This window comes from Zea mays, chromosome 6 (assembly GCF_902167145.1).
Source record: "Zea mays cultivar B73 chromosome 6, Zm-B73-REFERENCE-NAM-5.0, whole genome shotgun sequence".
NCBI lineage: Eukaryota > Viridiplantae > Streptophyta > Magnoliopsida > Poales > Poaceae > Zea > Zea mays.
Genome location: NC_050101.1, coordinates 17,723,071 through 17,733,070, shown reverse-complemented (window position 1 = coordinate 17,733,070; position 10,000 = coordinate 17,723,071). Strand labels below are relative to the sequence as shown.

Here is a 10,000-nt window from a genome sequence, read left to right as displayed (position 1 = left end):
TTAATATTTTTATCAGAGATATATTGATTTTAGGCACTCACTAAAATTGGTCCCATGATTTTTGGATTTGTCTACAATTTCTACCACAAATTCTTCGCTCACAGATAAAAGAAAAGGCAAATCTGTGAATAGTCGTGGGCCAGAATCAGCCCGACCGGCCCAACATCACGCAGAACCGGCCCACAGCGGGGAAGCCCGCGCGCCCATGCTGGCAATTATACGGAAACCACCCTGCGCTAAAACTAAATTAGTATTGGCCCTAACTGATATTTGGCTGAGTCACTGACAGGTTCACTTAGGTCCTCGGGTTTCAGTTCTTTTACAAACGCACGCCCCCGACATGGCACGGTCGGCCGCCGGCCACCCTGCCCCCCGCTTGGACTCACCGATGGTGGCAAAGACTAGCAAAACCGAGCGTCACCCCACCATTGCTGAGCCAAGACGACGCTACCCCATGCACTGCTCGAACGATCACACCCGAAAACCCCTCAGAGCTCGGTAATGGCGGAACCAAGACTCCGACGAGCCTGTTCCGAATATGACAACGCGGTAGGGTTCAAATTGAAGGCATGGCGAGCATAAGTGACTCACCAGGACACCGTAACGAAGGGCGAGAGGACGAGGGGTCAGACGGAGCAGCGGGTCGACGCGTAGGCTGTCTGCGGCGGTGCTCTACAACGGCGAGGCAACGTTCTCGACGCCCTGCTGTAGCAGAGTTCAAATTTCCAAGCCAGTGAGCACCACGACACCAAAAGGAAGCTAGAACAGATAGTAGTTGGGCTGGGATTACCTCAGACAGGACTGACCACGGTGGAACTCCACACGGCGGCGCTACTGACCTTTCTCGGGAAAAACCAGTGACTGGGGGCTGTGGTGAATGAACTGGGGCAGTGAGGGGTGGGCTGTGCGCGTAACAGCGAGGCGAAGCAGGGAGTGTCCTCAATTTAAAGGGATGGATTTCTTGCTTCGCGAATTTGGGACGGAAGTGCACACGGTGGTGACAGAAAAGATCTTCGCTGGAGCGTGTTCACCGTGGCGCGTAGTGGAGCAATGGCTTAAGGTAGTAACTGGCTTCACGCCACGACTCCACGCTACGTGGTAACACCCTCAGTTACGTGGCGTGGCCGCGAGGAACATCAAACTCCGGTGATGGCGTCCCGGCCGACCACGGGAGCAACTGGCTGAAGCGGATGAGCTCGCGCCAGAGACCACATCCATCCCCCTCCCCCGATATTTTCACCGTGGACAGCTATCCACTCTTATCCAGGCGCATATCGGCGTGAATCACGGTGAGGAGATTACCGGCGTAGAGATCACCGACGTCCAGGGTCCTTGAATCGGGATGTTATGCAGGTTACTGTTCATTCTGAATCCCATCCAAAAACCGCCTGACAGAGCAAGTTTAGCGTCCTTTTTCTCCAGATTTCAGGTGACAACAGGTCCCAGTCTCTGTACCAAAGATGTAGTGCTACATATCAGCTACAATTCAACTATAGGACTTGATCACATTTGAGCACTGGATCCAAGTCAAAATCAAGCTCAAAGTTCACCCCATAGCACTGCAATTCTGAAATTCAGTTTCAAACAGTCTGACAGCCCAACTTTAGGCCTGGTTTTCTCTAAATTTCTCATAACAACTATGCTTGCACCCTTTAGCAAAGTTGTTCCCCTTTGATGGGTCTTCAACTTTGATGTGGTGACCTAGGGCAAAAACTCTATAGTTTGCAAGTTAGAAAGCTCCAAAGTTGAGCCCATTCACTGATTTTTCAGACTTAGAGTAAACTCAAATGAAGTCCATTTTGCATTTAGATCCAAAACTTAGGGTTTGGCTTGCAAAATCACATATTTGTGAACCAAAGGACTTAAAATACCTATTTGGCTTGGTTTTTGCACTTTAGCCCAAAAGTGGACTAATTTTGCACTTAGGTTCCTAGGGTTTGATTTTAGGGTTTCCCAGGGTTCCAATTAGGGTTTTTAGTATCTCAGGGGTATAAATGTGATTCCACTTAGTGTTTGGGGATGTTTTATGACTTTTCTCAAAAAGCCCTAAGGTTTTTCTCAACTTGGGTTCAGTTTTGCCCCCTCTAACCACTATTTAGGGTTAAGTCCTTAAACCAGGGTCCTATTTGTAAAACAGTAAAACAATACAACTTGGAATTCTCCAAATAATAAACTTATTCACTTTTCCAAGCTCTACCATTTTGGTATATGGACCTTTAACTAAATCCTTCTAGATCTTGAATTCCCCTTTTGGGCTAGTTTTATGGTTCCGAATGAGTTCTATTTGTATTTCAGCTTCTTCCAGGGATTCATCCCTTTGATCCCTCCACCTAGAGCCAAGCTACTCCTTAACCTCAAATCCAACTTCGGTATATAGAACTCAGGTCCACAGTGTCCATGGTTTAGGAGTTGTTTGCTTATATCTAATTCTAAACAAGGTTTTCAAACCTTACTTAGGGCTTTGAGGTTGCTCCAACATCTCAAGTGCTTCTTCCACTTGATTAATACTTCAAAGCAAGGTCACTCTAGGTTCTAAGACTTGCTTCCAGTACTTAAGACTCCAAGTCAACCTACCATATTCTTAAGAGACGATTTCTCCTCACATGGCTTAAGCTAGAATCTCAAGCTAAGTCCTGTACTCTAACACAAGACATCACACTTTCAAAAAGAAAATTTTAACCTAGTGAATGCATTCTAGGTATATCAAACAAGATAATGCAAATGCTTATGATGACATGTCAGAGTTTTAGTTTGCATAACACCAGGGGTGTTACAGCCTTCCCCCCTAAAAGAAATCTCGTCCCGAGATTTAAAAGTCCAGGCTTAGTAATGGAAAAGGAAATGTGTCACAAACTTATTTCCCAATTTCTCCTACCAAACAGGGGTGTGCCACTGTTGGTTTAAAATTCACAAACCCTAAGGTTTTCCAAAAACTCAAAACTTAGGGCAAGGATTTTGTTTTCTAAATATCCCTCTGACCATCCACATGGGTTCATCTTCTGTGGGGTAGTTCCACTGTACTCCATAAAACTTGATATCTTTCTGCGTTTTACCCAAGATGTTGCATCTAATTTGTTTTGGATAAAGTCTATCCATTTGTCCATTTCTCGTTCAGCAGACTCACATGGAAAATCACGGTGGTACCATTTCATCACGAAACACAACCAGACACTATGGTACCAGCGTATACCAAGTCATCTACGTGCATCCACAGGGAATATCCAAAGGAATAGCCATTTTAACTCTTGGGATTCGACAAACGGCTATAGATATTAAAAGTTGCTTCTGAAACAGGCAGTCGTTTCTTACACCATAGTCATATACAAGCTCACATGCTACATGATCCAGGTAAAACAGGAAAACTCTTTCCAACAAAGTTTAACCTGTTTTTTTTTACTAGCTAATATTGCCATATGGGTTTACCTTACATCCACCCTTTAAAACTAATTTACATAGCTATATTGCCTCACGAGGATTAAGTTGCCTACTATATCTTCTCCAGTTATCACATCTGCCAGATGTTTGTTTCCATGCTCCATAGGTACCTTTTAGTCTGTTGGTGTTGGGGCAGAATAAAAGGCGCCATTGAGCATACGCACCGTTTGTTGCAGATGGTTGACCAGTCGCTGTGCTGTTTGAAATTCCATCGGATAGGTACGATGCAACTCCTCAAGCACCTGATCCTGATGACTTAGGAAGCCCATGGTTTCCTTAAGTTCTTTCCTAACAGTAACAGCATACGAGCGAATTTCTTCTTGTTGCTGACTCAAAACTTTTGATTTAGAATGAGCATTAGTTAGCTGATGCTCAAGCTCCTTAATGCGATGCTGATCAACTTGGTGTTGCGTCTGAAGTTCTGTCACTTGATGCTCTAATCCAATAACTCGCTCAGCTTGAATCTTTGTTTCCTCCAGTTGTTCTTGTGCCTAGGTGCAAGCCCTATTCTTGGCCATTTCCATCATCTTAAATGCTGCATAACTCCCAGTGTACAACTGCTGCCACTTTTGACGACTGTGCCCTCGAGTAAGTTGCAACTCTAGCACGGCCATCAAAACTCGAGCAGATGCCGATTCAACAGAATCCCGCCCAATAGGAATGCTTTCCATTAATCGGGCCTGGTGATGATACACAAATGGGTCACTTAAGGCAACTGCAGGGAACAATCTCATAGATGTGGCTTGTATTTCTTCCCATTTCTGGTAACAAATGGTTGTTAGCGCCTCTAAGGCAGCTGCCTGAGCACCCTCCAAGGAGTCATTCCTTCAGCATGGAACATCCAATATGGCCAAGATGGTTTTCTAGCACGTTCTGGAATACGCACTACTACCTCATACCATGGTTGTCCTCTAAGAACCGTGCGTGACCACTGGTACTTGGGTGCTTCGGTATATCCGACTTCTTGAAGTAGTCGCCACAGGACCACCGGAACACCAAAATCTCGTAGAAACTCTCCAACTCCCGTAGGGGCTTCTTGTTGATTCATCTATAGAGAAAGGCAATGGATACACTCTATTCACTAAAGATGTATGAACAAGGTAGATGATTCATACACTAAAATAGCTACGCAGGGGGTTTAACTTAAAGTTGTATGACATGATGCATGTGTAATTACAGAATCAACCTTGGTTGATTCACACCTTCTATACATTGCACTCTTCCTATCTGGTCTTTAAAATAAACTCTTCAGAATTTCTTAGATAAGAAGGGAAAATAATCTTTAGGTAAGATTTTTGAAAATCTTTTTGAAGATGCCTTATAATATCTGCAAAGAAGGGTTACGCTCCGATACCAGCTGTGACGGAACCTCCCAAGTAATTAGGCCCACCTACAGTTGTCCTTGTCTAACAGACATCAGACACCCTGTAGATGTTCCTAAGTCACTTGACAAGTTTGGTATCTTTCCTTACCTTACCAGGAACGTTTCACCCGTCTTGCAGACATTACAGAACATCGGAGGTAAAGAAATGTGGAAGCAATTACATAAACTTACATTTATTTAGAAAGTAAGATCAAGTTACTTATTACAGACCAGAGCTATAAAACGAGTGCTGAGTAGTACACATTTCAAGGGAGGCAAAAACTCCTCCTGATAGCTTTTAAAAAAAGTCCTATGTGGAGGACCACGTCCTCCCGCATCTTCACTCTCGTTTTTCTTCATTTGATACCACCTTGGAGCAAAAGCAACAAAAATTTGTCGCTTCCTCACCTAAAAACAACAAAGGGATAAACCCTGAGTATGGAATTACTCAGCAAGTCTTACCCGACTAAGGAAAAGACTCTCAAGGGTATGCTGGATAAATAGGAATCAAGGAGAGGCTTAAGCAAGAATCAACTTAGATACTTTTGCAGAAATAGCTTACTAAAGTGAGTCCTTACTTTCAACATTTTAACGCCAGATTAAATATTAATAGACTCTGTTTGCCTCTAGTCTAATTTCATCATCTCATCAATACAACATCATTTTTATTCTTGAAGTTCACATCCTGACGTAGGTTGTAGGGCAGTGACCAAGTCTTCATAACCGCGAAGGTACAGCGATCCGAATCGATTATACTCAGCTGAGGATCTCCAATCACACGACATATGTAGCACTTAACCCTTGCATATGTCAACCCGCCACCGGGGTTCTTAAGACCGGATCAGGTTCACGCAAACCGAGAGCACAGATACACCACCGTCCAGCCTCTTGCCACGGAGGGTACACGCTACTCTCGCCACCGCTCCACTCCCATTTCGTGTTATCTTATTCCGGCCTTAGTCTGCCCGAGGCAAGGCTTACCCATGACGAGGCATGTGACCAGTTAAAGGGTCCTCGATCATCAAGCCTACATACGCATCCAATCCTTAATCAACCTGGGTAGAACATCACCTGTTCCTAGCCCAAGTTCCGATTTAAGTATTTCCACCCTTAGGATTGTTTGTGTTCCTTAGGATGAAAAGAGCATCACAGGGAACTTTGCAGTAAGATCCCACCATGCTCCCAATGAAAATATATTCTTGCAGGTAGAAGTCATCTTTCCTCAGGATAACCCCTGAGCAAGGCCTTAACGCAAAAGACAACCTTTATCCACAAGATCTGAGCAGGGCTAAGCATTTTTGTAAATCATATTTTGATACTTCACCAGAAATATCTATAAAGGTATGGATTTCAAGGAAGGCAATGCATCAAAGGGTTTCCAAGCAACTCCTATAAACCTAATGCACATTTCACTAGACTTAAAGTGTGCAAAAGTTATTTAAAAACACAAGGAAGGGGTTGCATGCACCGGGGCTTGCCTTTGTTAGTAGGTGAGTCAGGCTCGGACTCGCAGATGTCGAAGTAGAGCCAAGTCTCTGCCTGAGATTCCAAAGGTGGTGATGTCTTTTCTTCAGTCACTTCACCCTCTTCTCTGTTTTCTAAATATAACCATATAGGTATATAAATAAGAATGAATGCCATGTAATGCAAACTATCACAAAGAGAGGTGGAGAACATAAACACCACAACAAAAATACCAGACAAGCATACACCCATTTCTTAATGCTTGATTAAAGTGACCAATTTGAATTCACTTAGGTAAACTAGGGAATTAATCCAACTTATAGCTCATCCAAAAGCTTAAAACTTCTTAAGTAACTTCATCTCTTTTCCTAGATAAACTTATCTCCTTTCCAAAGCACTAATCCCCACTTGAATAGGGATTTATCCATCCTATTTGTGACTTTATATGGCTTCCTGATCAAAAGGCTTCCAAACAGCCCCAAAATTTTACCAAGTGTTTCACTTCTGATAAAAAGGCTTTCCAAGAATTTCCAGAATTTTTGGTGTTATAATTTTATTTCTAAAATCCAAACAGTCCTTACAAAGGCACCTTTAAGTCACTAAATAATTTCTAACTATCCTAAAAATCCAATTAATATTTTTATCAGAGATATATTGATTTTAGGCACTCACTAAAATTGGTCCCATGATTTTTGGATTTGTCTACAATTTCTACCACAAATTCTTCGCTCACAGATAAAAGAAAAGGCAAATCTGTGAATAGTCGTGGGCCAGAATCAGCCCGACCGGCCCAACATCACGCAGAACCGGCCCACAGCGGGGAAGCCCGCGCGCCCACGCTGGCAATTATACGGAAACCACCCTGCGCTAAAACTAAATTAGTATTGGCCCTAACTGATATTTGGCTGAGTCACTGACAGGTTCACTTAGGTCCTCGGGTTTCAGTTCTTTTACAAACGCACGCCCCCGACATGGCACGGTCGGCCGCCGGCCACCCTGCCCCCCGCTTGGACTCACCGATGGTGGCAAAGACTAGCAAAACTGAGCGTCACCCCACCATTGCTGAGCCAAGACGACGCTACCCCATGCACTGCTCGAACGATCACACCCGAAAACCCCTCAGAGCTCGGTAATGGCGGAACCAAGACTCCGACGAGCCTGTTCCGAATATGACAACGCGGTAGGGTTCAAATTGAAGGCATGGCGAGCATAAGTGACTCACCAGGACACCATAACGAAGGGCGAGAGGACGAGGGGTCAGACAGAGCAGCGGGTCGACGCGTAGGCTGTCTGCGGCGGTGCTCTACAACGGCGAGGCGACGTTCTCGACGCCCTGCTGTAGCAGAGTTCAAATTTCCAAGCCAGTGAGCACCACGACACCAAAAGGAAGCTAGAACAGATAGTAGTTGGGCTAGGATTACCTCAGACAGGACTGACCACGGTGGAACTCCACACGGCGGCGCTACCGACCTTTCTCGGGAAAAACCAGTGACTGGGGGCTGTGGTGAATGAACTGGGGCAGTGAGGGGTGGGCTGTGCGCGTAACAGCGAGGCGAAGCAGGGAGTGTCCTCAATTTAAAGGGATGGATTTCTTGCTTCGCGAATTTGGGACGGAAGTGCACACGGTGGTGACAGAAAAGATCTTCGCTGGAGCATGTTCACCGTGGCGCGTAGTGGAGCAATGGCTTAAGGTAGTAACTGGCTTCACGCCACGACTCCACGCTACGTGGTAACACCCTCAGTTACGTGGCGTGGCCGCGAGGAACATCAAACTCCGGTGATGGCGTCCCGGCCGACCACGGGAGCAACTGGCTGAAGCGGATGAGCTCGCGCCAGAGACCACATCCATCCCCCTCCCCCGATATTTTCACCGTGGACAGCTATCCACTCTTATCCAGGCGCATATCTTAACACCAGCGTGAATCACGGTGAGGAGATTACCGGCGTAGAGATCACCGACGTCCAGGGTCCCTGAATCGGGATGTTATGCAGGTTACTGTTCATTCTGAATCCCATCCAAAAACCGCCTGACAGAGCAAGTTTAGCGTCCTTTTTCTCCAGATTTCAGGTGACAACAGGTCCCAGTCTCTGTACCAAAGATGTAGTGCTACATATCAGCTACAATTCAACTATAGGACTTGATCACATTTGAGCACTGGATCCAAGTCAAAATCAAGCTCAAAGTTCACCCCATAGCACTGCAATTCTGAAATTCAGTTTCAAACAGTCTGACAGCCCAACTTTAGGCCTAGTTTTCTCTAAATTTCTCATAACAACTATGCTTGCACCCTTTAGCAAAGTTGTTCCCCTTTGATGGGTCTTCAACTTTGATGTGGTGACCTAGGGCAAAAACTCTATAGTTTGCAAGTTAGAAAGCTCCAAAGTTGAGCCCATTCACTGATTTTTCAGACTTAGAGTAAACTCAAATGAAGTCCATTTTGCATTTAGATCCAAAACTTAGGGTTTGGCTTGCAAAATCACATATTTGTGAACCAAAGGACTTAAAATACCTATTTGGCTTGGTTTTTGCACTTTAGCCCAAAAGTGGACTAATTTTGCACTTAGGTTCCTAGGGTTTGATTTTAGGGTTTCCCAGGGTTCCAATTAGGGTTTTTAGTATCTCAGGGGTATAAATGTGATTCCACTTAGTGTTTGGGGATGTTTTATGACTTTTCTCAAAAAGCCCTAAGGTTTTTCTCAACTTGGGTTCAGTTTTGCCCCCTCTAACCACTATTTAGGGTTAAGTCCTTAAACCAGGGTCCTATTTGTAAAACAGTAAAACAATACAACTTGGAATTCTCCAAATAATAAACTTATTCACTTTTCCAAGCTCTACCATTTTGGTATATGGACCTTTAACTAAATCCTTCTAGATCTTGAATTCCCCTTTTGGGCTAGTTTTATGGTTCCGAATGAGTTCTATTTGTATTTCAGCTTCTTCCAGGGATTCATCCCTTTGATCCCTCCACCTAGAGCCAAGCTACTCCTTAACCTCAAATCCAACTTCGGTATATAGAACTCAGGTCCACAGTGTCCATGGTTTAGGAGTTGTTTGCTTATATCTAATTCTAAACAAGGTTTTCAAACCTTACTTAGGGCTTTGAGGTTGCTCCAACATCTCAAGTGCTTCTTCCACTTGATTAATACTTCAAAGCAAGGTCACTCTAGGTTCTAAGACTTGCTTCCAGTACTTAAGACTCCAAGTCAACCTACCATATTCTTAAGAGACGATTTCTCCTCACATGGCTTAAGCTAGAATCTCAAGCTAAGTCCTGTACTCTAACACAAGACATCACACTTTCAAAAAGAAAATTTTAACCTAATGAATGCATTCTAGGTATATCAAACAAGATAATGCAAATGCTTATGATGACATGTCAGAGTTTTAGTTTGCATAACACCAGGGGTGTTACAGACACGACTCTCGGCAACGGATATCTCGGCTCTCGCATCGATGAAGAACGTAGCAAAATGCGATACCTGGTGTGAATTGCAGAATCCCGCGAACCATCGAGTTTTTGAACGCAAGTTGCGCCCGAAGCCTTCTGGCGGAGGGCACGTCTGCCTGGGCGTCACGCCAAAAGACACTCCCAACACCCCCCCGCGGGGCGAGGGACGTGGCGTCTGGCCCCCCGCGCCGCAGGGCGAGGTGGGCCGAAGCAGGGGCTGCCGGCGAACCGCGCCGGGCGCAGCACGTGGTGGGCGACATCAAGTTGTTCTCGGTGCAGCGTCCCGGCG

At 44.9% G+C, this 10,000-nt stretch overlaps 1 non-coding gene across 1 annotated transcript; it reads left to right on the top strand.

Moving 5' to 3' along the window:
- The first annotated feature begins 9,681 nt into the window (after positions 1-9,681).
- On the top strand, positions 9,682-9,837 carry LOC111590475 (5.8S ribosomal RNA). The gene has a single exon (XR_004850758.1). It is a non-coding gene; the product is annotated as a 5.8S ribosomal RNA (ribosomal RNA).
- The last annotated feature ends 163 nt before the right edge of the window (positions 9,838-10,000 follow it).